The following is a 14,809-nucleotide window of genomic DNA, read 5'->3' on the forward strand; positions in this document are numbered from 1 at the left end:
TTGTGATTAACAAGCGGTGGATGGTATGCAAGATACCATTTCATGATATTTGTTCCAGCCTTTTGTGACACCTAATGTAGCTTCTCTTGCTGTCCAAGATCATAGCGCAATTCCCAAGGAATTGATAAGTTCATTTGAAGATTCATCATCATGGTAAGCAATAGAATAAAAGAATGCTTCATTTTATGTAGATTAGCCTATGCCTAGCCTATAGAAATGTAGGTAACCAAGGCCTATTTCACAATTAGGTTCATTAGCTTACAAAGGAAAGGCTATAGTTTTAGACCATCTTTGTATTAGTTTTATGCTTTCACCCTTTATAAAGAAACACTATAAGATTCTTTAGACTAGACCATTACAAAAGAGATAAATTTTCTGATTAGCCTAACCTCATATTAAGATGGGTAAAGTTCTACCAAATCATATTTTTGAGTTAGGAATAAAGTGAATACGCCATTTGATGCCTTTTTTTATGCTGATTACAAATATAATAATAATTTCTATCAGAAATGAATTTTAGCCCCCCCCTTATATCCCTAACCTACCCCTGAATGGGCATATATCGGGGAGGGGGGCTGAAATTTCCAATAGAAATGATAATTATATTCATAATCAGCATAAAAAAAGGCATCGAATGGTATATTCACTTTAGTCCTAACTCAATAATATGATTGGGTAGAACTTTACCTTAAGATGGTCTGGCCTAAAAAATAGACTCACATATAGTCAGAATTCGATTGTGAATCCATATATAGCTAAATTTATCAAGACCCCCCCCCCCTCCCTCCCTCCATAATGATGAAAAAATACCCTGAATTATACATAGCCTGAACACCATATTTTTTGCACATAGCCTAGACTGCAGGTTACGACAAAATTTAGCTTTTCAGCACAATTCAATAATGAGTATTTTTCATGCTCTTTTACAATTAAATACTCACTTGACAGGGACTATTAATTTTTTTAGCCCTGAAGGGGCTAGAAGGCTCAGAACAGCCCATAGAAAACTAGTAACCCAATTCTCAAAAATTTGTTTCTTTAAATAACTGGCTAGGGAGAAAAATAGGTTATTTTTAGCTGATTAATGATTGAAGCTGACTTAGGCTATATATTTCCAGATTAGGGGGGGGGGAGTAAAGTATAGGATCAGGGTATCAACTTCAGAGTCTATTAACTAAAATAATTGATTTATTATGAAGTAACTAAGTAAGAGTCTTTTATTCAGGCTCCTCACTGAACAAAATATAACCCAGTTGTGCTGATGATTTGTATCTAGTAATTATGTCAGTGATTCCAATTCTCAAAATGTAAATGGGGCAAAAATAACCAGTTAGCCATGATAAAATGAAAAGTAGCAAAATAGAAATAAGAAGGTATTTTTCAAAGTCTAACTGAGGCAACTGCTCCCCCTCCCCCTCACCAAATTGATACCCCAAAATTATATGGCCTAATGCTGAATTAGAATAAAAAGTGTTCATTGGTAAGTACAAACAATACAATAATAGATTGTGTATGACTCATAATACACATATATTGTATATATATATTACATAATTACAATGGCATATAATGATCTAATAGTATTTACTTGTTCTATCGACATTTATCATTCATAGAAACTACGACTCTCTCATATTTTTCTTAGTGAAATTCCTGTTTTTGTTAAATTAAATTTTTTTGGTACTGTTCTGATCTCTGTTCAATATAAAATAATGCAACTCGAGGAAAGCAAAGATCAGATACCATTGCCCTGTAGTTTCCTATCTTATGCTCTATAAACAAGGGGGTTCTCACTCCAGGAACTATATTTAAGCTTCATTTTTTGGGGGTTTAGGAGGAAAAAAGGTACCTAGGTTTGTTTAGGTTATGTATTTATTATATGCTATGCTTTACCACCACCCCCCTAATGTGCAAATGTATAGCCAAAATTTGTTTCTACACTATTATATTTTTATCCTATTTTGTTTTATTTCACTAGCATTAACCAAACTTCACTTCTTGCATGTTCCCCAGATATTAGAACAGTACCTTTTTTTCTTGTGTTGCTCTAGTATAACAGTGTGACATCCTTTTCACTAGTAAATACCCATAATTTTTAGAAGGCCTATAGGATATATATTCTGAAAATCCAATCCATTATTATTACGGTTGCTGGTTTGCCTGTGAGTCCAGGCAATTTGATGTTCATATGTTAATCTTAAAACTCAGCTGCCCTTGCCTGAGACTATAGGCAGGCAGACCTTATGTCACTTGTTCACCTGAAATCCAGGCAACTTTTTGGGCCTGCCAATTTTGAATCAATTTTGTGTTAGTGTAATTTTCTGAGCTTATAAACTGGGTTGCCTGTCTAAGACTTTAGGCAGCAGGACCCTATGCCACTTGTTTGCACAAAAGTCCAGGCAACTTTTCAGTCAACCAATTTTCAATTAATTCTGTTTTATTGTAACTGTCTGAGCTTATAAAATTGGTCCTAACCTAACATAATTTAACCCACCTGACAGGTGGGCCTATTTAGGCTTAGGTATCTTGTTTGCCTGCATTAACTTTGTGGGTCAACCAATTTTTAATTAATTTTGTGTTAATGTAACTGTCATGGCTTACAAATTGGGTTGTCTGACTGAGGACTGCAAGTCCAGGTGACTTTGTGGTCATGTCAATCCTAAAACTTGGTCAAACTGACTTAGACTCTAGGTGGACAGGCCTACTTGGAAAGTCTACTTGAATTACAATAGAGATGACTAAGATTTTTGGGTTTACTCATAACAGACAATGTCTACTGAACTTGCTGATGAAGCATCCTAAGTTTAATTTTTCTGGCCACATCAATTCTCAGGTAGGTTGACTAAGTTTTAGGATTGATATGTGACCACCAAGTTTCCTGAACTACAATTTGTTCTCTCGTAAGTGTTCATGTCTCCAATGCAAAGTCTGGCCAGTAAATACAGAAAATGTCTGCTGCCAAGAACAACAAAGAGTAACAGGCTTCCTAGAGAGCTACAAGGATCCAGATGCACCATCAACCACACCTTGCATCCCTCTGTGCATCACACATCACTCTGCTTTTTGCCTAAATTGCTTAGAGCCATGGGTTCTTAGGACTGCATATTGGCAGTACAAGACCCAGTATAATGCTTCACTTGCATACAATGAAAACCAGTAATTAAATAAGTGTTATTCAAGCAGAGTTAGTAACCCCCATTATGCAAGCGTAGTTGGTTATTGTAGTTAGTAACCCAAGAGAAACTAAGGTATTGTTTCTAAGTGACAGAATATCACCTGTTATTTACAACTGAGCACAAACTATCTCCAAGAGTCTTTTGTGTTTTTACAACTTTAAGAGTTTTCTATTTCTAGATCTCCAGGTAGAGAATTTTTCCTATGTGCAAGAATGTATTCTGCATAAAATCCTCCTCTTCCATTACACCTGTAAAATTTTGAGATTGCCCTATTTTTAGGAATAGAAACTCAGCCTGATTGTTGCTCTAACCAAGCTCTGGGTAAACCTATCCCTCTAAATGTTCCTTCTGAATGTTTTAAATTATATTTGTAAATCTTGCTACCCAGAGTTCTTAAAGGAACAATCAGTCAATTGGTAGCGTGTTAAACTGAGGCAGTAGTTCAAATTGGTACTCAAAATTCTATGACAACTAAATTTTATTAGTAAAGTTAATAAAAGATGAGAAACGTTGTAATTCTAATTATGTAAACCTTCCAATGGCTCTCTTCAGAGTTGAATAGTCTTATATTGTGTGTGTGTCTGTCGGTCTTCTATTGTCCACATGCCAGTCACCGAAAAAAGGGATTTTCTTAGGTTTAGGGCTACTGATATTCTAGCTGAATAAATTACACTTGGCTAATTAGTTAAAGCTTGGGTCTATTGTGTTATAGAGTCTTTAGATCTAAATTATCAAATTATGTAAACCCTGCTAATTTGGTTAAAAATGAAAGCATCAAATTTACGAGTTTTATTTGATTAGTTAAGGTACTTCAAGAAGGGAAATCAAAGGGATTTGAAAGTGGGCAAAACTTGGAATAACCATATCAATTGGCTACAAATTTCTCAGTAACCCAAAGCAAGGTATTTTACAATTATTTCTTGTAGAAGGATCAGTGTCTCTTGAATCTCACGCAAATCTTAAACTTGATTAGGAAAAGTTCCTGGATTGAATTTCCCTCAACTGGAAAGATCTTAAACTTTCTTTCTGCCCAATAGTTCTCCTTTTATCTTAGTTTCTCTGTATAACACCAAGACTACCATTTGTATTTACAGCTGGGAAAGGACAAGTAAAATATAGGGTTCTCCTTTTGCATACAGACTTCTGTATAACGTTAGAAGGATCCAAGTAGGGGGGTATATAAAACTGTAGTCCAGGGAATTTCAATTTCTGGGTGTGAGATCTATTATAAACACTAAGCTTAAGGTCCAAGAGACACTAGGTTAGAAGAGGGAACGCAAAAAAGCTCTTATAGATTTTACTACTTTTTTTAGGTTTTTTTTTTCACCTAAACCTTAGGCAATTAAAAGCTTATTACACAAATGTTATATTTTTGGGAAGGTCATTGGAGTTCTTAAATTTAATAACTCTTAGATTATTTTATTCTTTAATGTTTACGTTTGGGTTCCGGCCCGTTCATATTTTTCCGCTATGGTGGTGCTATTTGCCACTCCGGTCAGGTTCTATAGGTTTCACCCGGTACAGTTTATAGGTCAAAATTAAGAAATAGGGCGAACACATGCCAACCAATGAAATTCATTCTCGTTTAACATCTAGACTTGACATTTCGCCAAAGTACGAAATTTTAGCGGAGATTTGACTACGATATAAGAGCCGACGACTTTTGGATAAGGTATATTTCGAAGTAAGATTGAAAAAAAGAAAGAAATGAAGGATCAGGAGTTTCTAGTGCCTGGTATTTTTTACTTGTTTAGCTGTAAATATGAAATGCTTATTTTAAAATCAAATTGCTAGTTTTTCCCCGTCGCAGATGTGGTGATCAAAAAATTTCTTTCTAAAGAAAGAAAATTATTTCTTAGACCACACTGCCTTTTCATTTACAAAAATGAAAAAAATAAAAATGGGTTTAATTTAAATAAAGCTTGATCCCACTCAAGAATTACGCTGTGTAAAATTCAAGAACAAACCTAGAACCGGTTATTCTTGTATCTGTATTAAAAGACAATTAGCTTATACTCAATGAAAAAAAAGTGGCGGGTGACAGAATACATGAGAGTTATGTAATTTTGGCTATATGTTTGCATATTAGGGGGGGGGGGCTAAATTATTTTGATAATTTTAAAATAGAAAAAAAATCTTATTTAATAAAATGCAGAGTAATTGCAGGTAATATATTTTGCATTCATACCCGCTATATTTTAACCCCACCCCCTATTTTTTAAAAATTTATCCAAATCTTTTTATAAATAATTTTATTTTCAGATCTTTTTTTTTTTTTTTTGGAACTTCCAAGATTTAATTCGTGTGTGGGGCTTCTATAACAGAACATTAAAAAACTGTTTTTTATATCTCGAGGTTTTTAAACAAGAAAAAATTTTTATTCAATTAGAAAATCGTTTCCGAATTGCAATTCGTTGCAATTGAAATATTTTATTTACATACGTACCAGAACAAAAGTAATTGAAATTTGAAATGCTATTTTTAAGTCAATAACCACTAGGTTGTTTTCCCCGTCAGTTAAGCTTGTACCATATTGTTGCCTAGCTTTTTTGGGGGTGATATGTTTCTTATTGCAAAAAAAGTATTTGTTGTAACATTCGCACCACAACGCCAGAAACAGATCATTTCTTTTTAGAAATATCTAGATTTAGAAGTGCTGACCTCAAACAATGTGTTAAAGAGGGATTGACCGTATGTCGTTTCAGTGGAAGAATCTTTTTATTCATTTCAAATCATTTTCGAAAATGCAAAAATCACCTTTGTATCGTAAAAACTTGTTTACTTCATAAGAAGACAAGCATAGACGATATTGCGACATGTTATGCCTGGGACTCATCAAAGTCACGTTTTTCAACAAAAAAACCAAATTTCATTAATGACCAAGGCCATATCCCAGCGGGGGGAATTACAGCGTTTGAATCTCTGCCCCCCATTAAATGTTTGTCCTACTCGCAAAAAAGTAACAAAAATTTTATATAATCATTTTTTTGTAACTCCTCCCCTCCCCGAAAAATACTCTCATCCCCCCCCCCTAACAACAATCCTGGATGCACCATTGTAAATCGTATGTGGTTTTTCTTTATTTTAGCGTCAAACTCATATTTCAGAAGCAGAAACCTAATATCTAGATTTAGAAGTACTGATCCCAAGCAATGTGGTAAAGAGGGCTTGACCACACGTATTTCAGTGGCAGAATTTTTTTTTTCAATCTGAAATTATTTTTGAAAATGGAAAATCCAGCTTTGTATCGTAAAAACTTGTTTACTTCCTAAGGAGACAAGCTAGACGATATTGCGACATTTTATGCCAGGGCTGCATCAAAGTCACATTTGTTGACTAAAAAGCAAAGTTTTATTATTGATCGAGGCCACATCCAAGTGGGGAGATTTACTGGGCTTTTACCCCTCCTTCGGCCAATTTGTTTTGGCTTACTCGCAAAAATGTAACAACAATTTTTACAAAATCAATTTGAAAGTTTTTGTAACTCCCCTCCTCCAAAAAATATTTTAGCCCCCCAAACAACCATCTTGAATGCGCCCTAGTCAATTATATATGATTTTGGTACTTGTCCAAAATATAAAGCACACTCGACAACTTGTGTTGTGATTACCTCGTTTTTCAAGCTGTCTTTACCAGACAATAACCTTCGTCTTGTTGAGAAACCAAATAATAGCTGTTATTTTAGTTTAATATTTAGTTGGTATTTTGGTTAGGTTAGGTTTTGTTACTAAAGCATTGTATTTTCATCATATTTTGTTTTATTTCAAGCAGTCACCAAATTTCAATTCTCGAGTGTGTTTTATATAATAGACAAGTACCGTGGTTTTTTGTAATTTTATCTTCTAAATCATATTTCAGAAGAAAAAACCTAAAATGATTACTAACGTTTAGAAGTTTCTCAACAAGTTTAACCTCCTTTGGAGACACTAAGCGTTGACAGTAATATTATTGCTAGACCCAAGATATCTAGCTTCTCTAAGGGGGAGAGAGAGAGAAAGAGAGAGGGGGATTAAAAAATTACCTTAAAAAACGTATCAAAATTGATAATATAATATGTAAAAATTGAGTCGTAAAGCTATGGGATCATAGTCACTAAACTCAACATTTTCAGAACTAAATACAAAAGCTAAATAAGTTTAAATTTGAAGTCTGACTCGATTCCGATAGCATTATCAAATAACCTGATACTAGATTGAAGGATAGCATGTAGAGAATTTAAATAGGATTCAAACTTAAAGATTTGTTTCTAAAAAATCACTCCTTTCTGTTCATAAAGTTCATTGAAATCAGATACACAACTGGGGTATTGGGAGACGCGGTCTTCGTGGTGTGCAAGGCCTTGTGCAGTCGGCAATACGTGGGGCCTGACGTGATGGTCGTAATATAGCGGGAGCAATAATAATGTAGCCTCTAGCGGGACTGTTACCAATGTGATTCCTAGGGTTCAGCAGGAAAGTTGTGGTTTAGGGCGAAAAGCGTGTCTAACGAAGGAGGGTTTTGACAGTATTAAAACCATTGGCCCCGCTTAATATAAAGAGGGAGCGCACATTTGGGAACTCAAGTCGTAAATTCCACGGTTTTTTCTGTGAGTCCCCTCATGAAGTCACAAAATCACTCATGTGATTGTAATTCATAACATATTTGGCCCTGTTAGCGCGAGGCCCAGTGCGGTAGCACCACTTGCCACCCCCAAAGGACGGCACTGGCTATTAAAGGGGTTGGAATCGAAAGTCCATACTAGATACTTAAGACCAATAATAATCTAGTATGAAAAAAAATTTTGAGTTATCAGATTGTCCAGCTGTGATACTAGGTAACTTCATGTTGCTCCTTACTTTCAGTTGAAAATTTTTTTTTAAATTTAATTTCTGATTGTTTTTTTAAACAATGCTGGAAAATCCAGCGCCCTCTTCATAGCAATGTCCCTTCCCCCATGAAAAGATCCTCCCACATACCCCCCGATCCCCCCACTACCAGCAAAAAAATCCCCCCTGAAAACGTATGTATATTTCCCAATAAACAATATTATATGTAAACAATGGGTAAAGTTGATAACTTTCAGCCCTCCTCCGGGGACTTTTGGGGATTAAGTTATCCTAAATGACATAGGTACTATATTTTCGAACATGCGGAACAAAATGGCTGTCTCAAAATTTTGATTGGGTGACAATGGGAAAAATGAGCGTCCGAGGGGGCCTAGTTGCCCTCCATTTCTTTTGGTCACTTGAAAAGGGCACTAGAACTTTTAATTTTCGTTTCAATGAGTCCTTCTACTATACTTTAGGACGACTGGGTCGGTACGATACCCCATAGGGAAAAGAAAAAACAACCACACATCCGTGATCTATCATTTGGAAAAAAAGAAAAGAGTATACATTTTCGCAGGTATCAGTTCAAAAATTCTCTAGTAGGAGTCTCTGAGACGTTGAATGTAATGTTGTGATTTTTTGCAGGGTTCCATGATCGGTAAGTGGTGTTTCGCCTGTTTTTAAAAATATGATACATTTCCTTTGTCCTGTCACTTTTGGTGTGTAGAACTAAACGTGATGAAATTTATATGTTGGACGTCAGCATTAAAATTTTATTTTTTTATTCACATATTGTTATAAGAATTCCTTTTTTTAGAGCTTTAGTTACTACTGGGCTGGACAACTCCATGCTGGCAGTTAGTTGCCACGAAGTAGTTGACAGTAGTGGCTTCAGTTTGATGGGACACTATCGCCCCTGGGAAAAAAAAACAAACCCTTGGGAAAAAAACAAAAAAATAAACACGCATCCGTGATCTTTGTTCTGGCAAAAAATACAAAATTCCACATTTTTGCAGGTAGGAGCTTGAAACCTCTAAACTAGGTTTCTTTGAAACGCTGAATCTGATGGTGGGACTTCCATTAAGGTTTTTTAGCTTCCATGGGGTGTTTCTCCCTTTTTTCGAAAACAAGGGAGATTTTATCAGGTCCTTGACTTATGATGTGTTGGACTAAACTTGATGAAACTTATGTATTTGAAATCAGCATTAAAATTTTATTCTTTTAACGTATCTATGGGTGTCAAAATTCCGTTTGTCCGAGTTTCAGTTACTATTGATCTGGGTCACTCCACACTTGCAGTTCGTTGCTACGAACTTGTTGACAAGATTAGCTTCAGTTCGGTGGGAAACGCCATGATAGCTATATTGTAATTAAATATTTAGTTGGCATTTTTGGTAAGTTAGATCTTATTTTATGTAATGCATTCTTGGCGGCCCCCTCCCATAAGTGATTGTTGTAGAATTTATTGTCTCCATAATTTTGTTACTAAACTATTATATTTACATCATATTTTGGTACATTTCATTATGATTAACCCAACTTCACTTCTTGAGTGTGGTGGCTATAAGAAACAAGTACCATAGTAACAGAGCAAACATTAGTTTGATCTGATTTTGATTTAGCTTTTTTTCTCTTATATTGAGTCGGGCGGGGTGCTGTAATCAATTTTTCCCCCGAATCGCCAACCCCCGGAACGACTTTGTGTTGGTGTGGGGGGGGGGGGCTGCGGTCAATGTTATTGGTCAAATCTCATGGAAACATCTTAATAAAATAACAGTACAAAATGTATTTTTCTACCTAACATGGTAGCTTTTTTTTAGCAATCCACCCACCCTCAGATGGTTCCCGGTATAGTTCTAGGATATACAGAAAAAAAATGGAACAAGGTAATTATTACTTCATATTTGCAGTAATTTTCTATTAATCAGATTTTAATTCTTCATTTCATTGTTACCCACATAGGCTATATTGGAATATAGTCAAATAATATTTGGTGCTTACATGCTATAGCTACCACACCAAAGAATTGAAGTTAGGTTAATCATTTTGAAATATACCAAAATGTTAATGAAAATATTATACTTTAGTAAAAAAAAAAAAAAATTATGGAAAATACAACACAGAATTATGGGAAGCAGGACGGCCAGAACACATTATATTTAATACCTAGATTAGCCGCCTCTATATATTAAATATTTAGTTAAAATATACCCCCAAAATTGTTTCTCTCGCTCAGGCTAAGCTGATTATCTCCGAGTGAAGACAGAGAACCGATTTCATTACAGATCAAGAATAAAGTGTGGTCGCTATAACACGCAAGTACCTAATATACTAATCTAGTAATTATATTGAAATTTGAGCGGAAATTGTTTCATCAGGTCAAGAATGTGACAATATTTTATTTATTTCACTTTTATTGGTTTGACATTACGAACAAACTGTTGATGAGAAATAAGTGGAAAAAATATCAAACAAACAATATCTACAAAGTTAGTTTCTCAACTGGGACTGTAGCCAGTCTAGGCATTAGATCCCATTTTAACGGTAGTGATTATTATACTGGAAAAAGCTTGAATGGCAAATGTATAAGTATATTTATTTTTTTGCAAGCTAACTTTCAAAAGATCGCCCGTGATTCGGTATAATTTGAAAATAAATGAATTAGGAATATTTTATCGTTTCTATGCTACATTTTCGTTACTTTTTTGTGGATTGGTAATAAATTAACATAGATAAATTAATGAAACGTAAATAAATAAATTATAATCGGATTTGTTAAACAACTTTGAACAAAACAATATCCAAAGACATAATTTCCATTTACTGTAACCAAATAAATCGAATGGGACATCCAAGATTAGATACTTTTAGAATTGTCTTGAGTTTCGCTTTATTTTCTTATTCCGTTTTTATTTCCCGAGATGAAATTTTTTAAATCAATTAGTACGATAAAATAAATAGAAGAATATTAAAAAGTATTATAGTAAAGAAATTTTCCTTGTCTTTTTGTCAGACCGTAACTGTAAGGCAAAACTGCATTTTGTTAAACCACCCATAACCACCTACTCTAAAGGCATTACATTAACCCTTCATGACGGATCCGCCTTTATTTCTTTGAATGAGACATAGCAAAGTAGAGCCCATCTAGCGGTAACAATTAATGCTTTTTCAAGAAAGTTTACATTATTTTGTACTGAATTTCAAAGCAAATTTAAAAATCTGGCACGGCGAATAAATAGATCTGAAGCTAATGAACAATATGGTATAAAAATCTTGTCATTTCGGTTGAAATATTAGCTTCAGCTTAGTCGCAAAATTCCATTTTTAAAACAAAAATATTTTTCTTAAAAAAAAAACTGAAGCAAATTTAAAAAAAATAATGCGGTGAATTTATACATTTAAATATCAGCTATGGAATAATACCAAAGATTTTAACTTTCGTTGAAACTTGAAGACGGTACGCGATCTATTAAAAATCGGCCAAAAACATGCATAGTAAGCATAAACCTTAATAAATTTTATCCTTTATTTAGACAGACCCAGCCTTACTAAAACGAAATATACAGACAAAACTATGAGACCAACCACCAAATAGGATAAATTCTAACAAAATCTTGAGTTATTTACAAGGGTGATCTCAGCCCTTTTCTATCCTCTTATCAATTTTAATTAGATCATGTATCTCTTAATTAATCAGAAAGGATCCAAGGGTTACCTCGAACCATCTGTAAGGCTCAAACCTTTGAAAAATCAACTGGCAAGTTGGGATTCCAACAAAGGGGATTATAATTTACTGAAATTGAGTTACTAAATTTACACAAAACTAAGGCCTCCTTACAACTTGAAAAAGTAAGGAACACATGGAGTAATTGCTACTAGTAAATAAACCCCTGATAGTAATGGATTTTTAGATTTGTGAAAGAGTAGTTGTATTTCCTTTTTCTCTTTTTTTTAGATGAATGAGGTACAGTGCCTACAGGCAATTTGTCAGGACTGTATATAATTATCTTGAAGAAAGTATCAGAATTACCCTTCCATCCTGTGTTTACATGAAGAATAGGTGAAATTCCTTGAGTCAAGTGGCCTCAATACTGGGTTCCTTGATGCATAGAAGTTGTTTTTTATAAATGTTTCTTTAATTGATTTCTTTGTGTTTATAAGTATTTAATTAGTTGATGAGTGTTTTTTATGCATAGAAGTCGTTTTGTAAGTGCCTCTTTACTTAATACAATTGATGTAACAACAAAATCTTTCATGCATTTTAAAGTTAATCACTAGAATATTTTTTCATATTTTTCAGAAAAGGAGTTAAACTCCTCTAATAAGGTTGTTAACTTGATGGAAATTTTATATTTTATAGGGCTTGGACTTCTTCTGAAACTATATTGATCAAGGTTGAGTAAAACAACAGAAAATATTGAAATTAGGGCAATATATATATATATATATAAATATATATATATATATATATATATATATATATATATATATATATATATATATATATATATATATATATATATATATATATATATATATATATATATATATAAAGTTGGACAAAAATTTTGGTATTTAGCCAAAAAAAAACCTGAAAAGGAAAATATTCTGATTATTCACAATGAGTATTCATTTTTCAAATTTGTTGGCCTTGAAAAATACCTTTGGTTCTACAGATAGGAGAAGTAGGTAGATGTAGATGAATTCATTCTGTGAATCCATTTCCCAATTCCAAGATGATTGTCAGTTGTGACTTCTGCAATCTCAAGGCCTTCATTAGACGTAGCTTTCTCTTGACAAAAATTGCATCAAATAGCTCACACACACTACATAATTGGTTAAGAAATCCAGCCATGTATAGAGGCATTGCAGATGAGTATGCCAATATTCAGAAGAAGTTCCCCATACCAGCAAAGTCTATTGCACCCACTTTCCCCCAATCCCTCCCATGGAATTGGTCAAGTCCTATAATAAATAATGAGTTCTCAAAGTGGAATAAAGATTTAACCCCCATTGCTTTTGACCAGAAAAAATTTGCAGAACTTAATACAATTACCTATAAAAATCACTTCCAAATATTTGTTGATGGGTCAAAAATGAATGAGAAGGTTGCAAGTGGTGTTTTCCTTCCTCACCTGAAAATTGCACTGGGCGAGAGATTATATAATAATTTATCTATAATGTCTGCTGAGTTAAATGCCATAATCATGGCATTAGAACACCTTAAGGAAAACCAACCTTTGATTGCAAATTCAAATAATATTATCATATATTCTGACTCTCTATCAAGCCTTGAGTTGCTGGCCTCAGCTCCTCAATATAAGTTGGAAATTAACACTTATCATTGTCTCAGTATTATAGATAATCTTGCTTCAAGTGGCATAAAAACTTATTTTCAGTACATTTCTAGCCACTCTGGCATAAGTGGTAATCATCAGGTTGATGAAATAGCAAAAAATGCTATAAATATTGACCAGCCAAGTGGGAGACCAATTCCAATTAGAGATGTTTACCAATGGAGGCTATCAGATATTAATTTTAATAAGATTAATACTATCCTTTCCCCCTTTCCCAATAAGTATCTTTCTAAAATTTATCATAGAATTCGTTCTGGAACAAATGGACTAAATTTCCTTGCATTCTCATATAAGTTTTCTAATTCAAGTGGTTCAAGTCCCCTGTCCCCTCTTTGCAGGCATTTTAATATGAATAATGAAACAATTGACCATTGCCTATTTGAATGTAATATGCTGATGTCTGCACAACATACCTTGCTCTAGAAACTGTTAAAATGCTTCAAACACCATAAAATCTCCCTATAAGTCGCGTACCAAGCTGACTATAACTGCACACAGAGCAGAGAAATCGATATCTTTCATCTTATATTTGAACTCCTTGAGTCAAAAGATCTACAGAAAGATCCATGAAAATATCTAAAAAATTAGAAACAACCAAGCTAGTAGCTATGTGGCACACAGAGTGAAGTAAAAAGAAAAGGGCTAAATAGTACCAACTGAATAGCCCGTCTGCAGTAAATTGGAAGAAGAAGAAGGGAGACAAGTATTTGTTCTTGGCTGGACCATAATGCTCACTCAATAATCTTGCCCACTCTTCAAACCCCTTTTTGGTTATACAAACTAATGGGATTGATTCTCTTTTGCTGCAACAATCAGGAAATCAACACTTCCTAAGGTTATATGCTGATTTATTGTTTTTGCTCATTTTCTGCTGTTTATCAGCACACGTTCTTTATTTTTGAAATTGGCTACGAACTTATGTATTGGAATACAATATGTAAACTGGTGATCTATCTCCTTAAAAATGAATTATCGGTTTTTCATACTAATTTAAGACATATATGGCTGTGTAAGTTTGCACTTGACCAATTTAATGAATTAGTTTTCATTTTAGGTGTCCTTGGTACTTTAAAGAATAAATGAAACCCAAAACGAACAGCAATTAAATAAACAATCATAGCAAAAACACTCAACAGGTAATACTATAAATGAATAAATAGATCTTAAAGCGACTAATACTTAGATTGATTATGAAAATCAAGGTTAAAACGAAAAAAAAGTTTCCTATTGAAGTATAAATGAAACTTAAAACGAACAGAAATTCAATAAACAATCAATGCAAACAAACCTACTATAGGTATTAATGTAAATTAATAAATAAATCTTAAAACGAGTGAAACATAAATTGAATATGCAAATCAAGCTTGAAACGAACAAAAATTACTACAAACAAGAGTTTGGGTATGACCTTCTTCTCTCACTCTAAAAGTCTAAAACCTACTGGGTAATTGGCGCATTACTGAAAACT

The 14,809-nt window shown here is 33.7% G+C and overlaps 1 protein-coding gene across 1 annotated transcript in view; it reads left to right on the top strand.

Moving 5' to 3' along the window:
• The window catches only part of LOC148949220 (mechanosensitive cation channel Tmem63-like), a 55,501-nt gene that overhangs the window by 32,785 nt on the left and 7,907 nt on the right, over positions 1–14,809 (top strand). The window lies entirely within an intron of this gene.

Source organism: Artemia sp. Qi Xiang Cuo, chromosome 8, assembly GCF_049724085.1.
Source record: "Artemia sp. Qi Xiang Cuo chromosome 8, ASM4972408v1, whole genome shotgun sequence".
Lineage (NCBI taxonomy): Eukaryota > Metazoa > Arthropoda > Branchiopoda > Anostraca > Artemiidae > Artemia > Artemia sp. Qi Xiang Cuo.